We start from the raw sequence: 19,309 nt of genomic DNA, 5'->3' as shown, positions 1-19,309 counted from the left end.
GCTACCTTCAGGGATCTGTGGACATGCACTCCAAGGTCCCGCTGATCCTCTGCATTTCTCAGTGTCCTACCATTTATTGTGTATTCCAACTGAATTCCATTTGCCACTGTTCTGCCCACTAGACGAGTCCATTGATATCTTCCTGCAGTCTACAGCATTCTGTTTCATTATTAACCACACGGCCAATTTTTGTATCATCTGCAAACTTCTTAATCATACTTCCTACATTCAAATCCAAATCATTGATATATACCAGAAAAAGCAAAGGGCCCAGTACTGAGTCGGTGCAGGCTCGATGGGCCGAAATGACCTCTATCTGCACTGTGGGGTTTCTGTGATTCTGTGAGCCCTGCGGAACCCCACTGGAAACAGCCTTCCGGTCACAAAAACACCCTTCGACCATTACCCTTTGTTTCCTGCCTCTGAGCCAATTTTGGATCCAACTTGCCACTTTGCCTTGGATCCCATGGGCTTTTACTTTCATGACCAATCTGGCATGTGGGACCTTATCAAAAGCCTTGCTAAAATCCATATAGACTACATCAAAGGCACTACCCTCATCGACCCTCCTTGTTACCTCCTCGAAAAATTGAATTGCGTTAGTCAGACACGACCTTCCGTTAAGAAATCCATGCTGACTGTCCCTGATTAATCCGTGTCTTTCTAAATGAAGATTTCTCCTGTCCCTCAGAACTTTTTCCAATAATTTTCCCACCACCGAGGTTAGGCTGACTGGCCTGTAATTATGCGGTCTATCCCTCTCTCCCTTTTGAAAGAACGGTAGCACGTTAGCAGTCCTCCAGTGGTCGGGCACCACACCTGTAGCCAGAGAGGATTGTAAAATGATGGTGAGAGCCTGTGCTATTTGGTGTCTTACTTCTCTTAAGAGTGTGGGATAGATTTGATGCGGGCCTGGGTATTTGTCCAGTTTGAAAGATGCTACAGCCCTTAAGACTTGGTGTTTGAGCATGTTTATTTGATGTAATATTTGAATAGAAGGCAATGAAGGGTTGGGCTTGTAGTTTGTTTGTGTGGGAGGCAGAGCAGCAAGAAGAGGTGGAGGGGGGGTGGGGGGTTGCGGGAGGAGTAAAATTTGTAAATGTAAATTGAGTGTTGAATACTTGTATGAATGCGTAGAAGAGAAAAAAATGGGCGACAGCTTTAAGTAAAGAGAAAGCCAGCTAGCATATGCCTACGGCCATACTAGTCTGAATGCGCCCGATCTCGTCTGATCTCTGGAAGCTAAGCAGAGTCAGGCCTGGTTAGTACTTGGATGGGAGACTGCCTGGGAATACCAGGTGCAGTAGGCTTTTGCTGCCACCACAGGCTGCTCAACGTTTTGCGCGCACACACTGCTCTTAATCAATCAACATCCTTTTTGCTGCTCTCTCTCTCTCTCTCTCTCTCTCGCTTTCCTTTGACCATTTCTTCGCTGCACATTCTCCTGCTGCTACACAAATGCAAGGGGCTCCAGACACAGGGCCGAAATAAGCAGAAGAAGAAAATAAGATAGCCAAAATACACACACTGGCGGAGGGCCACCAGGACACAGCAGCAGAGAGGAGAGACAAGGTGCATAGAAAACTCGGAGGGACAAACAGCAACAGAACAAAGAAGAATGTAGAAAGAGCAGCAGTTAAATTCAGGAAAAAAGCAAAGCCAACTAGCATGCTGTTGAAATGCATGTGTGTTAATGCGAGGAGCGTTACAAATAAGATTGACGAGTTGCAGGCGCAAGTTGCCACATGGGGTTATGCAATAGTAGCCATAACGGAGACCTGGCTTCAAAATGGGCGGAATTGGAAACTAAACAATCCTGGCTACAATGTAATAACATTTGTAGAAGTCGTGTGGGCAGATGTCACATGATCAGGCAGAATCATAGAAATTTACAGCACAGAAGGAGGCCATTCGGCCCATCTTGTCCGTGCCAGCCGACAAAGAGCAATCCACCCAAATCCCACTTTACAGCACTTGGTCCGTAGCCTTGTAGGTTACGGCAGTTCAAGTGCATATCCAAGTACTTTTTAAACGTGATGAGGGTTTCTGCCTCTACCACCCTTTCAGGCAGTGCATTCCAGACCCCCACCATTCACTGGGTGAAAAAATGTCTCCTCAAATTCCCTGTAAACCTCCTACCAATTACTTGAAATCTATTATTGACCCTTCTGCTAAGGGAAATAGGTCCTTCCTATCCACTCTATCTCGGCCCCTCATAATTTTACACACCTCAATTAGGTCTCGCCTCAGCCTCCTGTGTTCCAAAGAAAACAACCCCAGCCTATCCAATCTTTCCTCATAACTAAAATTCCCCAGCCCAGGCAACATCCTCGGAAATCTCCTCTGCACCTTCTCTAGTGCAATCGCATCCTTCTTGTAATGTGGTGACCAGAACTGCACGCGGCACTCTAGCTGCGGCCTAACTAGTGTTTTATACAGTTGAAGCATAACCTCCCCGCTCTTATATTCTACGCCTCGGCTAATAAAGGCAAGTATCCCGTATGCCTGCTTAACCACTTTATCTACCTGTCCTGCTACCTTCAGGGATCTGTGGACATGCACTCCAAGGTCCCGCTGATCCTCTGCATTTCTCAGTGTCCTACCATTTATTGTGTATTCCAACTGAATTCCATTTGCCACTGTTCTGCCCACTAGACGAGTCCATTGATATCTTCCTGCAGTCTACAGCATTCTGTTTCATTATTAACCACACGGCCAATTTTTGTATCATCTGCAAACTTCTTAATCATACTTCCTACATTCAAATCCAAATCATTGATATATACCAGAAAAAGCAAAGGGCCCAGTACTGAGTCGGTGCAGGCTCGATGGGCCGAAATGGCCTCTATCTGCACTGTGGGGTTTCTGTGATTCTGTGAGCCCTGCGGAACCCCACTGGAAACAGCCTTCCGGTCACAAAAACACCCTTCGACCATTACCCTTTGTTTCCTGCCTCTGAGCCAATTTTGGATCCAACTTGCCACTTTGCCTTGGATCCCATGGGCTTTTACTTTCGTGACCAATCTGGCATGTGGGACCTTATCAAAAGCCTTGCTAAAATCCATATAGACTACATCAAAGGCACTACCCTCATCGACCCTCCTTGTTACCTCCTCGAAAAATTGAATTGCGTTAGTCAGACACGACCTTCCGTTAAGAAATCCATGCTGACTGTCCCTGATTAATCCGTGTCTTTCTAAATGAAGATTTCTCCTGTCCCTCAGAACTTTTTCCAATAATTTTCCCACCACCGAGGTTAGGCTGACTGGCCTGTAATTATGCGGTCTATCCCTCTCTCCCTTTTGAAAGAACGGTAGCACGTTAGCAGTCCTCCAGTGGTCGGGCACCACACCTGTAGCCAGAGAGGATTGTAAAATGATGGTGAGAGCCTGTGCTATTTGGTGTCTTACTTCTCTTAAGAGTGTGGGATAGATTTGATGCGGGCCTGGGTATTTGTCCAGTTTGAAAGATGCTACAGCCCTTAAGACTTGGTGTTTGAGCATGTTTATTTGATGTAATATTTGAATAGAAGGCAATGAAGGGTTGGGCTTGTAGTTTGTTTGTGTGGGAGGCAGAGCAGCAAGAAGAGGTGGAGGGGGGGTGGGGGGTTGCGGGAGGAGTAAAATTTGTAAATGTAAATTGAGTGTTGAATACTTGTATGAATGCGTAGAAGAGAAAAAAATGGGCGACAGCTTTAAGTAAAGAGAAAGCCAGCTAGCATATGCCTACGGCCATACTAGTCTGAATGCGCCCGATCTCGTCTGATCTCGGAAGCTAAGCAGAGTCAGGCCTGGTTAGTACTTGGATGGGAGACTGCCTGGGAATACCAGGTGCAGTAGGCTTTTGCTGCCGCCACAGGCTGCTCGACGTTTTGCACACACACGCGCACACACTGCTCTTAATCAATCAACATCCTTTTTGCTGCTCTCTCTCTCTCTCTCTCTCTCTCTCTCTCTCGCTTTCCTTTGACCATTTCTTCGCTGCACATTCTCCTGCTGCTACACAAATGCAAGGGGCTCCAGACACAGGGCCGAAATAAGCAGAAGAAGAAAATAAGATAGCCAAAATACACACACTGGCGGAGGGCCACCAGGACACAGCAGCAGAGAGGAGAGACAAGGTGCATAGAAAACTCGGAGGGACAAACAGCAACAGAACAAAGAAGAATGTAGAAAGAGCAGCAGTTAAATTCAGGAAAAAAGCAAAGCCAACTAGCATGCTGTTGAAATGCATGTGTGTTAATGCGAGGAGCGTTACAAATAAGATTGACGAGTTGCAGGCGCAAGTTGCCACATGGGGTTATGCAATAGTAGCCATAACGGAGACCTGGCTTCAAAATGGGCGGAATTGGAAACTAAACAATCCTGGCTACAATGTAATAACATTTGTAGAAGTCGTGTGGGCAGATGTCACATGATCAGGCAGAATCATAGAAATTTACAGCACAGAAGGAGGCCATTCGGCCCATCTTGTCCGTGCCAGCCGACAAAGAGCAATCCACCCAAATCCCACTTTACAGCACTTGGTCCGTAGCCTTGTAGGTTACGGCAGTTCAAGTGCATATCCAAGTACTTTTTAAACGTGATGAGGGTTTCTGCCTCTACCACCCTTTCAGGCAGTGCATTCCAGACCCCCACCATTCACTGGGTGAAAAAATGTCTCCTCAAATTCCCTGTAAACCTCCTACCAATTACTTGAAATCTATTATTGACCCTTCTGCTAAGGGAAATAGGTCCTTCCTATCCACTCTATCTCGGCCCCTCATAATTTTACACACCTCAATTAGGTCTCGCCTCAGCCTCCTGTGTTCCAAAGAAAACAACCCCAGCCTATCCAATCTTTCCTCATAACTAAAATTCCCCAGCCCAGGCAACATCCTCGGAAATCTCCTCTGCACCTTCTCTAGTGCAATCGCATCCTTCTTGTAATGTGGTGACCAGAACTGCACGCGGCACTCTAGCTGCGGCCTAACTAGTGTTTTATACAGTTGAAGCATAACCTCCCCGCTCTTATATTCTACGCCTCGGCTAATAAAGGCAAGTATCCCGTATGCCTGCTTAACCACTTTATCTACCTGTCCTGCTACCTTCAGGGATCTGTGGACATGCACTCCAAGGTCCCGCTGATCCTCTGCATTTCTCAGTGTCCTACCATTTATTGTGTATTCCAACTGAATTCCATTTGCCACTGTTCTGCCCACTAGACGAGTCCATTGATATCTTCCTGCAGTCTACAGCATTCTGTTTCATTATTAACCACACGGCCAATTTTTGTATCATCTGCAAACTTCTTAATCATACTTCCTACATTCAAATCCAAATCATTGATATATACCAGAAAAAGCAAAGGGCCCAGTACTGAGTCGCTGCAGGCTCGATGGGCCGAAATGGCCTCTATCTGCACTGTGGGGTTTCTGTGATTCTGTGAGCCCTGCGGAACCCCACTGGAAACAGCCTTCCGGTCACAAAAACACCCTTCGACCATTACCCTTTGTTTCCTGCCTCTGAGCCAATTTTGGATCCAACTTGCCACTTTGCCTTGGATCCCATGGGCTTTTACTTTCGTGACCAATCTGGCATGTGGGACCTTATCAAAAGCCTTGCTAAAATCCATATAGACTACATCAAAGGCACTACCCTCATCGACCCTCCTTGTTACCTCCTCGAAAAATTGAATTGCGTTAGTCAGACACGACCTTCCGTTAAGAAATCCATGCTGACTGTCCCTGATTAATCCGTGTCTTTCTAAATGAAGATTTCTCCTGTCCCTCAGAACTTTTTCCAATAATTTTCACACCACCGAGGTTAGGCTGACTGGCCTGTAATTATGCGGTCTATCCCTCTCTCCCTTTTGAAAGAACGGTAGCACGTTAGCAGTCCTCCAGTGGTCGGGCACCACACCTGTAGCCAGAGAGGATTGTAAAATGATGGTGAGAGCCTGTGCTATTTGGTGTCTTACTTCTCTTAAGAGTGTGGGATAGATTTGATGCGGGCCTGGGTATTTGTCCAGTTTGAAAGATGCTACAGCCCTTAAGACTTGGTGTTTGAGCATGTTTATTTGATGTAATATTTGAATAGAAGGCAATGAAGGGTTGGGCTTGTAGTTTGTTTGTGTGGGAGGCAGAGCAGCAAGAAGAGGTGGAGGGGGGGTGGGGGGTTGCGGGAGGAGTAAAATTTGTAAATGTAAATTGAGTGTTGAATACTTGTATGAATGCGTAGAAGAGAAAAAAATGGGCGACAGCTTTAAGTAAAGAGAAAGCCAGCTAGCATATGCCTACGGCCATACTAGTCTGAATGTGCCCGATCTCGTCTGATCTCGGAAGCTAAGCAGAGTCAGGCCTGGTTAGTACTTGGATGGGAGACTGCCTGGGAATACCAGGTGCAGTAGGCTTTTGCTGCCGCCACAGGCTGCTCGACGTTTTGCACACACACGCGCACACACTGCTCTTAATCAATCAACATCCTTTTTGCTGCTCTCTCTCTCTCTCTCTCTCTCTCTCGCTTTCCTTTGACCATTTCTTCGCTGCACATTCTCCTGCTGCTACACAAATGCAAGGGGCTCCAGACACAGGGCCGAAATAAGCAGAAGAAGAAAATAAGATAGCCAAAATACACACACTGGCGGAGGACCACCAGGACACAGCAGCAGAGAGGAGAGACAAGGTGCATAGAAAACTCGGAGGGACAAACAGCAACAGAACAAAGAAGAATGTAGAAAGAGCAGCAGTTAAATTCAGGAAAAAAGCAAAGCCAACTAGCATGCTGTTGAAATGCATGTGTGTTAATGCGAGGAGCGTTACAAATAAGATTGACGAGTTGCAGGCGCACGTTGCCACATGGGGTTATGCAATAGTAGCCATAACGGAGACCTGGCTTCAAAATGGGCGGAATTGGAAACTAAACAATCCTGGCTACAATGTAATAACATTTGTAGAAGTCGTGTGGGCAGATGTCACATGATCAGGCAGAATCATAGAAATTTACAGCACAGAAGGAGGCCATTCGGCCCATCTTGTCCGTGCCAGCCGACAAAGAGCAATCCACCCAAATCCCACTTTACAGCACTTGGTCCGTAGCCTTGTAGGTTACGGCAGTTCAAGTGCATATCCAAGTACTTTTTAAACGTGATGAGGGTTTCTGCCTCTACCACCCTTTCAGGCAGTGCATTCCAGACCCCCACCATTCACTGGGTGAAAAAATGTCTCCTCAAATTCCCTGTAAACCTCCTACCAATTACTTGAAATCTATTATTGACCCTTCTGCTAAGGGAAATAGGTCCTTCCTATCCACTCTATCTCGGCCCCTCATAATTTTACACACCTCAATTAGGTCTCGCCTCAGCCTCCTGTGTTCCAAAGAAAACAACCCCAGCCTATCCAATCTTTCCTCATAACTAAAATTCCCCAGCCCAGGCAACATCCTCGGAAATCTCCTCTGCACCTTCTCTAGTGCAATCGCATCCTTCTTGTAATGTGGTGACCAGAACTGCACGCGGCACTCTAGCTGCGGCCTAACTAGTGTTTTATACAGTTGAAGCATAACCTCCCCGCTCTTATATTCTACGCCTCGGCTAATAAAGGCAAGTATCCCGTATGCCTGCTTAACCACTTTATCTACCTGTCCTGCTACCTTCAGGGATCTGTGGACATGCACTCCAAGGTCCCGCTGATCCTCTGCATTTCTCAGTGTCCTACCATTTATTGTGTATTCCAACTGAATTCCATTTGCCACTGTTCTGCCCACTAGACGAGTCCATTGATATCTTCCTGCAGTCTACAGCATTCTGTTTCATTATTAACCACACGGCCAATTTTTGTATCATCTGCAAACTTCTTAATCATACTTCCTACATTCAAATCCAAATCATTGATATATACCAGAAAAAGCAAAGGGCCCAGTACTGAGTCGCTGCAGGCTCGATGGGCCGAAATGGCCTCTATCTGCACTGTGGGGTTTCTGTGATTCTGTGAGCCCTGCGGAACCCCACTGGAAACAGCCTTCCGGTCACAAAAACACCCTTCGACCATTACCCTTTGTTTCCTGCCTCTGAGCCAATTTTGGATCCAACTTGCCACTTTGCCTTGGATCCCATGGGCTTTTACTTTCGTGACCAATCTGGCATGTGGGACCTTATCAAAAGCCTTGCTAAAATCCATATAGACTACATCAAAGGCACTACCCTCATCGACCCTCCTTGTTACCTCCTCGAAAAATTGAATTGCGTTAGTCAGACACGACCTTCCGTTAAGAAATCCATGCTGACTGTCCCTGATTAATCCGTGTCTTTCTAAATGAAGATTTCTCCTGTCCCTCAGAACTTTTTCCAATAATTTTCACACCACCGAGGTTAGGCTGACTGGCCTGTAATTATGCGGTCTATCCCTCTCTCCCTTTTGAAAGAACGGTAGCACGTTAGCAGTCCTCCAGTGGTCGGGCACCACACCTGTAGCCAGAGAGGATTGTAAAATGATGGTGAGAGCCTGTGCTATTTGGTGTCTTACTTCTCTTAAGAGTGTGGGATAGATTTGATGCGGGCCTGGGTATTTGTCCAGTTTGAAAGATGCTACAGCCCTTAAGACTTGGTGTTTGAGCATGTTTATTTGATGTAATATTTGAATAGAAGGCAATGAAGGGTTGGGCTTGTAGTTTGTTTGTGTGGGAGGCAGAGCAGCAAGAAGAGGTGGAGGGGGGGTGGGGGGTTGCGGGAGGAGTAAAATTTGTAAATGTAAATTGAGTGTTGAATACTTGTATGAATGCGTAGAAGAGAAAAAAATGGGCGACAGCTTTAAGTAAAGAGAAAGCCAGCTAGCATATGCCTACGGCCATACTAGTCTGAATGTGCCCGATCTCGTCTGATCTCGGAAGCTAAGCAGAGTCAGGCCTGGTTAGTACTTGGATGGGAGACTGCCTGGGAATACCAGGTGCAGTAGGCTTTTGCTGCCGCCACAGGCTGCTCGACGTTTTGCACACACACGCGCACACACTGCTCTTAATCAATCAACATCCTTTTTGCTGCTCTCTCTCTCTCTCTCTCTCTCTCTCGCTTTCCTTTGACCATTTCTTCGCTGCACATTCTCCTGCTGCTACACAAATGCAAGGGGCTCCAGACACAGGGCCGAAATAAGCAGAAGAAGAAAATAAGATAGCCAAAATACACACACTGGCGGAGGACCACCAGGACACAGCAGCAGAGAGGAGAGACAAGGTGCATAGAAAACTCGGAGGGACAAACAGCAACAGAACAAAGAAGAATGTAGAAAGAGCAGCAGTTAAATTCAGGAAAAAAGCAAAGCCAACTAGCATGCTGTTGAAATGCATGTGTGTTAATGCGAGGAGCGTTACAAATAAGATTGACGAGTTGCAGGCGCACGTTGCCACATGGGGTTATGCAATAGTAGCCATAACGGAGACCTGGCTTCAAAATGGGCGGAATTGGAAACTAAACAATCCTGGCTACAATGTAATAACATTTGTAGAAGTCGTGTGGGCAGATGTCACATGATCAGGCAGAATCATAGAAATTTACAGCACAGAAGGAGGCCATTCGGCCCATCTTGTCCGTGCCAGCCGACAAAGAGCAATCCACCCAAATCCCACTTTACAGCACTTGGTCCGTAGCCTTGTAGGTTACGGCAGTTCAAGTGCATATCCAAGTACTTTTTAAACGTGATGAGGGTTTCTGCCTCTACCACCCTTTCAGGCAGTGCATTCCAGACCCCCACCATTCACTGGGTGAAAAAATGTCTCCTCAAATTCCCTGTAAACCTCCTACCAATTACTTGAAATCTATTATTGACCCTTCTGCTAAGGGAAATAGGTCCTTCCTATCCACTCTATCTCGGCCCCTCATAATTTTACACACCTCAATTAGGTCTCGCCTCAGCCTCCTGTGTTCCAAAGAAAACAACCCCAGCCTATCCAATCTTTCCTCATAACTAAAATTCCCCAGCCCAGGCAACATCCTCGGAAATCTCCTCTGCACCTTCTCTAGTGCAATCGCATCCTTCTTGTAATGTGGTGACCAGAACTGCACGCGGCACTCTAGCTGCGGCCTAACTAGTGTTTTATACAGTTGAAGCATAACCTCCCCGCTCTTATATTCTACGCCTCGGCTAATAAAGGCAAGTATCCCGTATGCCTGCTTAACCACTTTATCTACCTGTCCTGCTACCTTCAGGGATCTGTGGACATGCACTCCAAGGTCCCGCTGATCCTCTGCATTTCTCAGTGTCCTACCATTTATTGTGTATTCCAACTGAATTCCATTTGCCACTGTTCTGCCCACTAGACGAGTCCATTGATATCTTCCTGCAGTCTATAGCATTCTGTTTCATTATTAACCACACGGCCAATTTTTGTATCATCTGCAAACTTCTTAATCATACTTCCTACATTCAAATCCAAATCATTGATATATACCAGAAAAAGCAAAGGGCCCAGTACTGAGTCGGTGCAGGCTCGATGGGCCGAAATGACCTCTATCTGCACTGTGGGGTTTCTGTGATTCTGTGAGCCCTGCGGAACCCCACTGGAAACAGCCTTCCGGTCACAAAAACACCCTTCGACCATTACCCTTTGTTTCCTGCCTCTGAGCCAATTTTGGATCCAACTTGCCACTTTGCCTTGGATCCCATGGGCTTTTACTTTCATGACCAATCTGGCATGTGGGACCTTATCAAAAGCCTTGCTAAAATCCATATAGACTACATCAAAGGCACTACCCTCATCGACCCTCCTTGTTACCTCCTCGAAAAATTGAATTGCGTTAGTCAGACACGACCTTCCGTTAAGAAATCCATGCTGACTGTCCCTGATTAATCCGTGTCTTTCTAAATGAAGATTTCTCCTGTCCCTCAGAACTTTTTCCAATAATTTTCCCACCACCGAGGTTAGGCTGACTGGCCTGTAATTATGCGGTCTATCCCTCTCTCCCTTTTGAAAGAACGGTAGCACGTTAGCAGTCCTCCAGTGGTCGGGCACCACACCTGTAGCCAGAGAGGATTGTAAAATGATGGTGAGAGCCTGTGCTATTTGGTGTCTTACTTCTCTTAAGAGTGTGGGATAGATTTGATGCGGGCCTGGGTATTTGTCCAGTTTGAAAGATGCTACAGCCCTTAAGACTTGGTGTTTGAGCATGTTTATTTGATGTAATATTTGAATAGAAGGCAATGAAGGGTTGGGCTTGTAGTTTGTTTGTGTGGGAGGCAGAGCAGCAAGAAGAGGTGGAGGGGGGGTGGGGGGTTGCGGGAGGAGTAAAATTTGTAAATGTAAATTGAGTGTTGAATACTTGTATGAATGCGTAGAAGAGAAAAAAATGGGCGACAGCTTTAAGTAAAGAGAAAGCCAGCTAGCATATGCCTACGGCCATACTAGTCTGAATGCGCCCGATCTCGTCTGATCTCTGGAAGCTAAGCAGAGTCAGGCCTGGTTAGTACTTGGATGGGAGACTGCCTGGGAATACCAGGTGCAGTAGGCTTTTGCTGCCACCACAGGCTGCTCAACGTTTTGCGCGCACACACTGCTCTTAATCAATCAACATCCTTTTTGCTGCTCTCTCTCTCTGTCTCTCTCTCTCGCTTTCCTTTGACCATTTCTTCGCTGCACATTCTCCTGCTGCTACACAAATGCAAGGGGCTCCAGACACAGGGCCGAAATAAGCAGAAGAAGAAAATAAGATAGCCAAAATACACACACTGGCGGAGGGCCACCAGGACACAGCAGCAGAGAGGAGAGACAAGGTGCATAGAAAACTCGGAGGGACAAACAGCAACAGAACAAAGAAGAATGTAGAAAGAGCAGCAGTTAAATTCAGGAAAAAAGCAAAGCCAACTAGCATGCTGTTGAAATGCATGTGTGTTAATGCGAGGAGCGTTACAAATAAGATTGACGAGTTGCAGGCGCAAGTTGCCACATGGGGTTATGCAATAGTAGCCATAACGGAGACCTGGCTTCAAAATGGGCGGAATTGGAAACTAAACAATCCTGGCTACAATGTAATAACATTTGTAGAAGTCGTGTGGGCAGATGTCACATGATCAGGCAGAATCATAGAAATTTACAGCACAGAAGGAGGCCATTCGGCCCATCTTGTCCGTGCCAGCCGACAAAGAGCAATCCACCCAAATCCCACTTTACAGCACTTGGTCCGTAGCCTTGTAGGTTACGGCAGTTCAAGTGCATATCCAAGTACTTTTTAAACGTGATGAGGGTTTCTGCCTCTACCACCCTTTCAGGCAGTGCATTCCAGACCCCCACCATTCACTGGGTGAAAAAATGTCTCCTCAAATTCCCTGTAAACCTCCTACCAATTACTTGAAATCTATTATTGACCCTTCTGCTAAGGGAAATAGGTCCTTCCTATCCACTCTATCTCGGCCCCTCATAATTTTACACACCTCAATTAGGTCTCGCCTCAGCCTCCTGTGTTCCAAAGAAAACAACCCCAGCCTATCCAATCTTTCCTCATAACTAAAATTCCCCAGCCCAGGCAACATCCTCGGAAATCTCCTCTGCACCTTCTCTAGTGCAATCGCATCCTTCTTGTAATGTGGTGACCAGAACTGCACGCGGCACTCTAGCTGCGGCCTAACTAGTGTTTTATACAGTTGAAGCATAACCTCCCCGCTCTTATATTCTACGCCTCGGCTAATAAAGGCAAGTATCCCGTATGCCTGCTTAACCACTTTATCTACCTGTCCTGCTACCTTCAGGGATCTGTGGACATGCACTCCAAGGTCCCGCTGATCCTCTGCATTTCTCAGTGTCCTACCATTTATTGTGTATTCCAACTGAATTCCATTTGCCACTGTTCTGCCCACTAGACGAGTCCATTGATATCTTCCTGCAGTCTACAGCATTCTGTTTCATTATTAACCACACGGCCAATTTTTGTATCATCTGCAAACTTCTTAATCATACTTCCTACATTCAAATCCAAATCATTGATATATACCAGAAAAAGCAAAGGGCCCAGTACTGAGTCGGTGCAGGCTCGATGGGCCGAAATGGCCTCTATCTGCACTGTGGGGTTTCTGTGATTCTGTGAGCCCTGCGGAACCCCACTGGAAACAGCCTTCCGGTCACAAAAACACCCTTCGACCATTACCCTTTGTTTCCTGCCTCTGAGCCAATTTTGGATCCAACTTGCCACTTTGCCTTGGATCCCATGGGCTTTTACTTTCGTGACCAATCTGGCATGTGGGACCTTATCAAAAGCCTTGCTAAAATCCATATAGACTACATCAAAGGCACTACCCTCATCGACCCTCCTTGTTACCTCCTCGAAAAATTGAATTGCGTTAGTCAGACACGACCTTCCGTTAAGAAATCCATGCTGACTGTCCCTGATTAATCCGTGTCTTTCTAAATGAAGATTTCTCCTGTCCCTCAGAACTTTTTCCAATAATTTTCCCACCACCGAGGTTAGGCTGACTGGCCTGTAATTATGCGGTCTATCCCTCTCTCCCTTTTGAAAGAACGGTAGCACGTTAGCAGTCCTCCAGTGGTCGGGCACCACACCTGTAGCCAGAGAGGATTGTAAAATGATGGTGAGAGCCTGTGCTATTTGGTGTCTTACTTCTCTTAAGAGTGTGGGATAGATTTGATGCGGGCCTGGGTATTTGTCCAGTTTGAAAGATGCTACAGCCCTTAAGACTTGGTGTTTGAGCATGTTTATTTGATGTAATATTTGAATAGAAGGCAATGAAGGGTTGGGCTTGTAGTTTGTTTGTGTGGGAGGCAGAGCAGCAAGAAGAGGTGGAGGGGGGGTGGGGGGTTGCGGGAGGAGTAAAATTTGTAAATGTAAATTGAGTGTTGAATACTTGTATGAATGCGTAGAAGAGAAAAAAATGGGCGACAGCTTTAAGTAAAGAGAAAGCCAGCTAGCATATGCCTACGGCCATACTAGTCTGAATGCGCCCGATCTCGTCTGATCTCGGAAGCTAAGCAGAGTCAGGCCTGGTTAGTACTTGGATGGGAGACTGCCTGGGAATACCAGGTGCAGTAGGCTTTTGCTGCCGCCACAGGCTGCTCGACGTTTTGCACACACACGCGCACACACTGCTCTTAATCAATCAACATCCTTTTTGCTGCTCTCTCTCTCTCTCTCTCTCTCTCTCTCTCGCTTTCCTTTGACCATTTCTTCGCTGCACATTCTCCTGCTGCTACACAAATGCAAGGGGCTCCAGACACAGGGCCGAAATAAGCAGAAGAAGAAAATAAGATAGCCAAAATACACACACTGGCGGAGGGCCACCAGGACACAGCAGCAGAGAGGAGAGACAAGGTGCATAGAAAACTCGGAGGGACAAACAGCAACAGAACAAAGAAGAATGTAGAAAGAGCAGCAGTTAAATTCAGGAAAAAAGCAAAGCCAACTAGCATGCTGTTGAAATGCATGTGTGTTAATGCGAGGAGCGTTACAAATAAGATTGACGAGTTGCAGGCGCAAGTTGCCACATGGGGTTATGCAATAGTAGCCATAACGGAGACCTGGCTTCAAAATGGGCGGAATTGGAAACTAAACAATCCTGGCTACAATGTAATAACATTTGTAGAAGTCGTGTGGGCAGATGTCACATGATCAGGCAGAATCATAGAAATTTACAGCACAGAAGGAGGCCATTCGGCCCATCTTGTCCGTGCCAGCCGACAAAGAGCAATCCACCCAAATCCCACTTTACAGCACTTGGTCCGTAGCCTTGTAGGTTACGGCAGTTCAAGTGCATATCCAAGTACTTTTTAAACGTGATGAGGGTTTCTGCCTCTACCACCCTTTCAGGCAGTGCATTCCAGACCCCCACCATTCACTGGGTGAAAAAATGTCTCCTCAAATTCCCTGTAAACCTCCTACCAATTACTTGAAATCTATTATTGACCCTTCTGCTAAGGGAAATAGGTCCTTCCTATCCACTCTATCTCGGCCCCTCATAATTTTACACACCTCAATTAGGTCTCGCCTCAGCCTCCTGTGTTCCAAAGAAAACAACCCCAGCCTATCCAATCTTTCCTCATAACTAAAATTCCCCAGCCCAGGCAACATCCTCGGAAATCTCCTCTGCACCTTCTCTAGTGCAATCGCATCCTTCTTGTAATGTGGTGACCAGAACTGCACGCGGCACTCTAGCTGCGGCCTAACTAGTGTTTTATACAGTTGAAGCATAACCTCCCCGCTCTTATATTCTACGCCTCGGCTAATAAAGGCAAGTATCCCGTATGCCTGCTTAACCACTTTATCTACCTGTCCTGCTACCTTCAGGGATCTGTGGACATGCACTCCAAGGTCCCGCTGATCCTCTGCATTTCTCAGTGTCCTACCATTTATTGTGTATTCCAACTGAATTCCATTTGCCACTGTTCTGCCCACTAGACGAGTCCATTGATATCTTCCTGCAGTCTACAGCATTCTGTTTCATTATTAACCACACGGCCAATTTTTGTATCATCTGCAAACTTCTTAATCATACTTCCTACATTCAAATCCAAATCATTGATATATACCAGAAAAAGCAAAGGGCCCAGTACTGAGTCGCTGCAGGCTCGATGGGCCGAAATGGCCTCTATCTGCACTGTGGGGTTTCTGTGATTCTGTGAGCCCTGCGGAACCCCACTGGAAACAGCCTTCCGGTCACAAAAACACCCTTCGACCATTACCCTTTGTTTCCTGCCTCTGAGCCAATTTTGGATCCAACTTGCCACTTTGCCTTGGATCCCATGGGCTTTTACTTTCGTGACCAATCTGGCATGTGGGACCTTATCAAAAGCCTTGCTAAAATCCATATAGACTACATCAAAGGCACTACCCTCATCGACCCTCCTTGTTACCTCCTCGAAAAATTGAATTGCGTTAGTCAGACACGACCTTCCGTTAAGAAATCCATGCTGACTGTCCCTGATTAATCCGTGTCTTTCTAAATGAAGATTTCTCCTGTCCCTCAGAACTTTTTCCAATAATTTTCACACCACCGAGGTTAGGCTGACTGGCCTGTAATTATGCGGTCTATCCCTCTCTCCCTTTTGAAAGAACGGTAGCACGTTAGCAGTCCTCCAGTGGTCGGGCACCACACCTGTAGCCAGAGAGGATTGTAAAATGATGGTGAGAGCCTGTGCTATTTGGTGTCTTACTTCTCTTAAGAGTGTGGGATAGATTTGATGCGGGCCTGGGTATTTGTCCAGTTTGAAAGATGCTACAGCCCTTAAGACTTGGTGTTTGAGCATGTTTATTTGATGTAATATTTGAATAGAAGGCAATGAAGGGTTGGGCTTGTAGTTTGTTTGTGTGGGAGGCAGAGCAGCAAGAAGAGGTGGAGGGGGGGTGGGGGGTTGCGGGAGGAGTAAAATTTGTAAATGTAAATTGAGTGTTGAATACTTGTATGAATGCGTAGAAGAGAAAAAAATGGGCGACAGCTTTAAGTAAAGAGAAAGCCAGCTAGCATATGCCTACGGCCATACTAGTCTGAATGCGCCCGATCTCGTCTGATCTCGGAAGCTAAGCAGAGTCAGGCCTGGTTAGTACTTGGATGGGAGACTGCCTGGGAATACCAGGTGCAGTAGGCTTTTGCTGCCACCACAGGCTGCTCAACGTTTTGCGCGCACACACTGCTCTTAATCAATCAACATCCTTTTTGCTGCTCTCTCTCTCTCTCTCTCTCTCTCTCGCTTTCCTTTGACCATTTCTTCGCTGCACATTCTCCTGCTGCTACACAAATGCAAGGGGCTCCAGACACAGGGCCGAAATAAGCAGAAGAAGAAAATAAGATAGCCAAAATACACACACTGGCGGAGGGCCACCAGGACACAGCAGCAGAGAGGAGAGACAAGGTGCATAGAAAACTCGGAGGGACAAACAGCAACAGAACAAAGAAGAATGTAGAAAGAGCAGCAGTTAAATTCAGGAAAAAAGCAAAGCCAACTAGCATGCTGTTGAAATGCATGTGTGTTAATGCGAGGAGCGTTACAAATAAGATTGACGAGTTGCAGGCGCAAGTTGCCACATGGGGTTATGCAATAGTAGCCATAACGGAGACCTGGCTTCAAAATGGGCGGAATTGGAAACTAAACAATCCTGGCTACAATGTAATAACATTTGTAGAAGTCGTGTGGGCAGATGTCACATGATCAGGCAGAATCATAGAAATTTACAGCACAGAAGGAGGCCATTCGGCCCATCTTGTCCGTGCCAGCCGACAAAGAGCAATCCACCCAAATCCCACTTTACAGCACTTGGTCCGTAGCCTTGTAGGTTACGGCAGTTCAAGTGCATATCCAAGTACTTTTTAAACGTGATGAGGGTTTCTGCCTCTACCACCCTTTCAGGCAGTGCATTCCAGACCCCCACCATTCACTGGGTGAAAAAATGTCTCCTCAAATTCCCTGTAAACCTCCTACCAATTACTTGAAATCTATTATTGACCCTTCTGCTAAGGGAAATAGGTCCTTCCTATCCACTCTATCTCGGCCCCTCATAATTTTACACACCTCAATTAGGTCTCGCCTCAGCCTCCTGTGTTCCAAAGAAAACAACCCCAGCCTATCCAATCTTTCCTCATAACTAAAATTCCCCAGCCCAGGCAACATCCTCGGAAATCTCCTCTGCACCTTCTCTAGTGCAATCGCATCCTTCTTGTAATGTGGTGACCAGAACTGCACGCGGCACTCTAGCTGCGGCCTAACTAGTGTTTTATACAGTTGAAGCATAACCTCCCCGCTCTTATATTCTACGCCTCGGCTAATAAAGGCAAGTATCCCGTATGCCTGCTTAACCACTTTATCTACCTGTCCTGCTACCTTCAGGGATCTGTGGACATGCACTCCAAGGTCCCGCTGATCCTCTGCATTTCTCAGTGTCCTACCATTTATTGTGTATTCCAACTGAATTCCATTTGCCACTGTTCTGCCCACTAGACGAGTCCATTGATATCTTCCTGCAGTCTACAGCATTCTGTTTCATTATTAACCACACGGCCAATTTTTGTATCATCTGCAAACTTCTTAATCATACTTCCTACATTCAAATCCAAATCATTGATATATACCAGAAAAAGCAAAGGGCCCAGTACTGAGTCGCTGCAGGCTCGATGGGCCGAAATGGCCTCTATCTGCACTGTGGGGTTTCTGTGATTCTGTGAGCCCTGCGGAACCCCACTGGAAACAGCCTTCCGGTCACAAAAACACCCTTCGACCATTACCCTTTGTTTCCTGCCTCTGAGCCAATTTTGGATCCAACTTGCCACTTTGCCTTGGATCCCATGGGCTTTTACTTTCGTGACCAATCTGGCATGTGGGACCTTATCAAAAGCCTTGCTAAAATCCATATAGACTACATCAAAGGCACTACCCTCATCGACCCTCCTTGTTACCTCCTCGAAAAATTGAATTGCGTTAGTCAGACACGACCTTCCGTTAAGAAATCCATGCTGACTGTCCCTGATTAATCCGTGTCTTTCTAAATGAAGATTTCTCCTGTCCCTCAGAACTTTTTCCAATAATTTTCACACCACCGAGGTTAGGCTGACTGGCCTGTAATTATGCGGTCTATCCCTCTCTCCCTTTTGAAAGAACGGTAGCACGTTAGCAGTCCTCCAGTGGTCGGGCACCACACCTGTAGCCAGAGAGGATTGTAAAATGATGGTGAGAGCCTGTGCTATTTGGTGTCTTACTTCTCTTAAGAGTGTGGGATAGATTTGATGCGGGCCTGGGTATTTGTCCAGTTTGAAAGATGCTACAGCCCTTAAGACTTGGTGTTTGAGCATGTTTATTTGATGTAATATTTGAATAGAAGGCAATGAAGGGTTGGGCTTGTAGTTTGTTTGTGTGGGAGGCAGAGCAGCAAGAAGAGGTGGAGGGGGGGTGGGGGGTTGCGGGAGGAGTAAAATTTGTAAATGTAAATTGAGTGTTGAATACTTGTATGAATGCGTAGAAGAGAAAAAAATGGGCGACAGCTTTAAGTAAAGAGAAAGCCAGCTAGCATATGCCTACGGCCATACTAGTCTGAATGCGCCCGATCTCGTCTGATCTCGGAAGCTAAGCAGAGTCAGGCCTGGTTAGTACTTGGATGGGAGACTGCCTGGGAATACCAGGTGCAGTAGGCTTTTGCTGCCACCACAGGCTGCTCGACGTTTTGCGCGCACACACTGCTCTTAATCAATCAACATCCTTTTTGCTGCTCTCTCTCTCTCTCTCTCTCTCTCTCTCGCTTTCCTTTGACCATTTCTTCGCTGCACATTCTCCTGCTGCTACACAAATGCAAGGGGCTCCAGACACAGGGCCGAAATAAGCAGAAGAAGAAAATAAGATAGCCAAAATACACACAC

The 19,309-nt window shown here is 46.4% G+C and overlaps 6 non-coding genes and 2 pseudogenes across 6 annotated transcripts; all 8 read left to right on the top strand.

The window, feature by feature from the left end:
* Positions 1–1,190: 1,190 nt before the first annotated feature.
* On the top strand, positions 1,191–1,310 carry LOC147081690 (5S ribosomal RNA; annotated as a pseudogene).
* A 2,413-nt stretch (positions 1,311–3,723) lies between these two features.
* On the top strand, positions 3,724–3,842 carry LOC147081689 (5S ribosomal RNA). The gene has a single exon (XR_015076514.1). It is a non-coding gene; the product is annotated as a 5S ribosomal RNA (ribosomal RNA).
* Positions 3,843–6,271: 2,429 nt separating this feature from the next.
* LOC147081688 (5S ribosomal RNA) lies at positions 6,272–6,390 on the top strand. Its single transcript, XR_015076475.1, has one exon. It is a non-coding gene; the product is annotated as a 5S ribosomal RNA (ribosomal RNA).
* A 2,423-nt stretch (positions 6,391–8,813) lies between these two features.
* Positions 8,814–8,932, top strand: LOC147081687 (5S ribosomal RNA). Its single transcript, XR_015076474.1, has one exon. It is a non-coding gene; the product is annotated as a 5S ribosomal RNA (ribosomal RNA).
* A 2,423-nt stretch (positions 8,933–11,355) lies between these two features.
* On the top strand, positions 11,356–11,475 carry LOC147081686 (5S ribosomal RNA; annotated as a pseudogene).
* A 2,413-nt stretch (positions 11,476–13,888) lies between these two features.
* LOC147081685 (5S ribosomal RNA) lies at positions 13,889–14,007 on the top strand. Its single transcript, XR_015076513.1, has one exon. It is a non-coding gene; the product is annotated as a 5S ribosomal RNA (ribosomal RNA).
* A 2,427-nt stretch (positions 14,008–16,434) lies between these two features.
* Positions 16,435–16,553, top strand: LOC147081684 (5S ribosomal RNA). The gene has a single exon (XR_015076512.1). It is a non-coding gene; the product is annotated as a 5S ribosomal RNA (ribosomal RNA).
* Positions 16,554–18,968: 2,415 nt separating this feature from the next.
* Positions 18,969–19,087, top strand: LOC147081683 (5S ribosomal RNA). The gene has a single exon (XR_015076511.1). It is a non-coding gene; the product is annotated as a 5S ribosomal RNA (ribosomal RNA).
* Positions 19,088–19,309: the final 222 nt, after the last annotated feature.

This window comes from Somniosus microcephalus, unplaced genomic scaffold (genome assembly GCF_052327205.1).
Source record: "Somniosus microcephalus isolate GS21.2 unplaced genomic scaffold, FLI_Smic_1.0 scaffold493, whole genome shotgun sequence".
NCBI classification, from domain to species: Eukaryota; Metazoa; Chordata; class Chondrichthyes; order Squaliformes; family Somniosidae; genus Somniosus; species Somniosus microcephalus.
Note: the sequence above shows the minus strand (reverse complement) of the source record. Positions and strands in the feature narration are given on the sequence as shown.